Source organism: Polypterus senegalus, unplaced genomic scaffold, assembly GCF_016835505.1.
Source record: "Polypterus senegalus isolate Bchr_013 unplaced genomic scaffold, ASM1683550v1 scaffold_276, whole genome shotgun sequence".
In the NCBI taxonomy this organism is placed as follows: Eukaryota; Metazoa; Chordata; class Cladistia; order Polypteriformes; family Polypteridae; genus Polypterus; species Polypterus senegalus.
Genome location: NW_024381868.1, coordinates 665 through 5,166, shown reverse-complemented (window position 1 = coordinate 5,166; position 4,502 = coordinate 665). Strand labels below are relative to the sequence as shown.

At 31.6% G+C, this 4,502-nt stretch overlaps 1 long non-coding RNA gene across 1 annotated transcript; it reads right to left on the bottom strand.

Annotated features, from left to right (window-relative positions):
- Window positions 1–280: 280 nt before the first annotated feature.
- Window positions 281–4,189, bottom strand: LOC120520935. Its single transcript, XR_005631915.1, has 2 exons — window positions 3,545–4,189; window positions 281–530 (listed from the first exon to the last, which is right to left on the bottom strand). It is a non-coding gene; the product is annotated as an uncharacterized LOC120520935 (long non-coding RNA).
- Window positions 4,190–4,502: the final 313 nt, after the last annotated feature.

Genomic DNA, 4,502 nt, shown 5'->3' with positions numbered 1-4,502 from the left:
TGTATTTGCATGTTTTCTTATATCATAAAATGCTCTCCTGACCTATATTTGTTTCGTAAACCTTAAAAAAAAAGCACCTTTTGTCATTTTTTTTTATATTCTAGTTGAGCTATTCATGCATAATGAGCACCAAAGCTGATTACTTATAAAATTAGGGTAAGAAAATAATACATGTAAACAAACTCATTTTAAAATGCTTTACACTTTTTATTTTCTACATATCAACAATTTATTGCTCTTATCAATCATTCTTTTAATTTACATTTATAGGTTCTTTATCATTAATACAAAAGCAAACAAAATTAAACAAAGACCTGTATTTACGTTTGTTTCATAAATCCCAGTTAGCGGCTGTTGATTTAGATTTTAGCAGTTGATTTAAAACACTGCTCTTTTTCAGTGCTCTCAAATTAGAAATATCTTCAGAAATTACAGGTATATCTTTGTCTTGATCAGTATTGTCTGATTCTGCTTCATCATCTGACAATGTGCAAAGCAGAGCATCATTTTCATAGGTTGGAAAATAATACCTACAAGTAAAATATGAGAGAATTACACACCATTTTAAAACATATTAAATAACTTGTGATTTATAATCAGTGTGTTAAAATATGTAAAAAAACAAAAAACTCCCAAAAAAGATGTATACTCTTTGTTTCTCTCAAAATTAAATTATTTAATGTTAAGCAAACAATATTTTAAACATTTCAAAAATTTCGAAATGCATACACTACCGGTCCAAAGTTTTAGAACACCTCAGTTTTTCTTCAGATTTAATGGTGAAAAGGTAAGGTTTAAATTGAAAGTTTAGATTAGTAAACACTGAAAATAAAGGGAAATTTCAGAATAGCACAAATAGGCCTTCTTCAGGAAAGAAATAATAGGTTACAACCTGCAGATGTTCTGCAGCAATTAAAGTAAATGAAGCATTGCAAGTTGAAACAAAAAATTTACACAGATGTCCCAGCTCTGTTGATTACTTAAAAACCCTCTGTCTGTTTTAAAGCAGAGTTGGAACAGACTATGTTACTACATCCTCTGAAGAATATTAAATTGGAAGAAAAACTGGAAATACTGAGGTGTTCTAAAGCTTCTGACAGCAGTGTATATTAAAACATTAAAAAAATTCTCATAATGTTTAAACCAGATACACTGAAACTTTTTATAATGAAGCTGTCAATACAAATAGTCTAATTTTCATGTTATATTTTTCATGAAGAGCATTACTTCAACTCATATTATTAACATGCAAAAATAAAATGTATATCTTATTGGAAGTCTGTAAGAACTTATGCTCATCTATACCTATTTATACAAACAGATTCTAAATTTATTTTAAAAATATAAATTATAATTTATCCATTTTAGTTTGTTTACATTCAGATAGTTAAAGGATAAGTTTAACCTGAATAATACCTACTTCTTTGTAACCACTGTATATACTAATTTGCGAAATAAAATTGTGTTCTGAAATGAATCTTTTTTTTTTTTTTTTAATAAATTTTAAAAATACATTGTCTGTCCATGCAGCTTACAATTGGACTAACAGATACACAGGTTTATAGGTGAATGACCTATTAACACTTATCAAATACATCCACTTTGAAGCAGCAAAGGTTTTGATTTAAGAAAATATGCCTATCTATCTATCTATCTATCTATCTATCTATCTATCTATCTATCTATCTATCTATCTATCTATCTATCTATCTATCTATCTATCTATCTATCTATCTATCTATCTATCTATCTATCTATCGTGTTTATGAGGCATCATTGTGATAATGAAAGGAAACTTGGAATAGTTACTTGAACAGAGATTATTGGAATTATTTCTTTTGAAGTAGGAATATATTTCCTTTTCGCTAGGCTGTGAGCAGGCAATGGGTGGAGTTATGACAACAAGATCCCAGTGCCAAGCTATATTCCGCTTATAATCCTACTTTTTCCTCTGCAATTCTGTTTTTTCAACAGTCATGTTTAATTATGTTTTATTTTTGTTTGTATTTCCATTTTCTTGTCTGTTTTCATTTTTTTGGATTGTGCTCTAATTTTTGTTTGTGTTTTGCTTTCTGGAATATTTTCTGCAGATATTTTTACAGTCAAGATAATTCTTGATAAAACTTTCAGGTATATATCTTCTGCCTTTAATAAAAAGTTGTGTTGAGCTGACTGTTATGAAGTTAACTAAAGAATAGTTGGATTATCTTTCTGCGAAGTAAAGAGTATTGGAATGAATTTGGAGAGCACATTTGTACCAGGAAGGGTAACCCATTAGAAGTAAAGCTTTATATTGGAACCCAAAGTAGTCAATCATTAAAACACCATGGAATAACTTCTCTAGCGACACAGCTCACATCAACAAAGTATGAATATTACTGAAATTTACCTCACAATATTACGGAATGAAAACCAAAAGTAACTTTAAACAATTAAAATTACAAAGCTCCATTAAGCTCCATATATACTGTAAATATATACTGTGATCCCTCGCTATATCGCGCTTCGACTTTCGCGGCTTGACTCCATCGCGGATTTTAAATGTAAGCATATCTAAATATATATCACGGATTTTTCGCTGGTTCGCGGATTTCTGCAGACAGTGGGTCTTTTAATTTATGGTACATGCTTCCTCAGATTGTTTGCCCAGTTGATTTCATACAAGGGGCTATTGGCGGATGGCTTAGAAGCTACCCAATCAGAGCATGTATTACGTATTAACTAAAACTCCTCAATGATATACGATGTGCTTCCCGCACGGTGCTTGATTGTTTGTTTTTCTCTGTCTCTCTCACTCTCTCTGCCTGACGGAGGGGGTGTGAGCAGAGGGGCTATTTGCACAGAGACTGTTTGCCTGCAGGATACGGATGCTCCTCTAAAAAATGCTGCTTTATCGCGGTGCTTCGGCATACTTAAAAGCCCAAAAGCACGTATTGATTTTTTGATTGTTTGCTTTTCTCTCGCGCTCTCTCTTTCTCTGACATTCTCTGCTCCTGACACGCATTCCTTTGAAGAGAAGATATATTTGCATTCTTTTAATTGTGAGAAAGAACTGTCATCTCTGTCTTGTCATGGAGCACAGTTTAAACTTTTGACTAAAGGGTGTTATTTCATGTCTAGAGGGCTCTATATTATAAGGGCTTAAAATATATAAAAATAACCATACAAACATATGGTTTCTAATTAGGATTTTCATCTATCAAGGGGTTCTGGAGCATAACCCCAGATCGGAGGATTACTGTACCGCGATTCAGATGAATCAATTATAGATGAAGATGAGAAAGACAGAAAATAAAATTGAGATAAAAATCTTTAAAAAGAAACAATGTGAAACTGCAAAGCAGTGAAAAGTTTAAAAAGACTCACAAAATTGACATGTTTTATCAGTTTCATACAAAAACCTGTCAATATACCTGTATGTTATTTTTTGAAAATGCATTTCTTATGTTCAGATTAATCAGACATATACAAAATATACTCAAAATTTACAGGTCTGGGGGATATACAGTACTTTTACAGTTTTAATGAGATATACAGTACTTACTGTGGCTGGTCCCACACTGATATATCAGGCAATTTCATTATATGTTTAGCTTTGTCCACATGTTTAAAAACATCGGCTTTACTGGAAAACTTTTCCTGGCAGCCATAACATCTGCACTGATAAATTTCTCGTCTGATGAAGTTTATTAATTTTACTTGATGGTAAAATCCTAGCCCTGTGAAAACATTTCAGTAATTAGAAAAACATCTGATGCACAATTCTCAAATAAATGAAACTGCTGTGCAACGCAAACTCTTACTATTTCCGAAGTATACTATATACAGACATTTTTCAGATTAGTTATAAACTGACATTTTTAACATATATATCAATTCAATGAAAGTACAATTAAATCTTAGGCTCACCTTATCATAAATGAGATGATCCACTTTGGAAGTGCTGTTATACTCTTTTTGTAATATTTCTGATTACATAACACAAGTAACCTGGGCACTTCAAAACTAACCTACAATACCATAGACTTGATACCATTAATGTATTAATTAACCCAAAACCCTGTTCTGAAAAGCTTCTATAATTTGTCTACTTGTGAGAAGCACTAAGTCCATCGGACTCCTAGGTCTTTTTCCTGACGTGCACCAGGTATTTAGTTACATTTTCATCATCATAATTAAAATAAATTATTAAATTCTTATGTGAACAGGAATTTACATCTACCCCATTAAATATTTTCCTTTTTTAAACTTGGTGGAAATATATGTTTTTCATTAAAACAGTATCTCTATAGATATAAAGTGTTAATACTGTCAGCGTTCTCCAAAGGGCAGGAATATCCAATGAACAAATGTGAATTTCCCCTTGGGATTAATAAAGTATCTATCTATCTATCTATCTATCTATCTATCTAAAAGGCTTGAGTAAGATTGTAAACCTTGTGGTGCACATCTGTGTCACGTCATCTAGCATTCACAATAGTGGTGGAATGTCAGATGAAAAA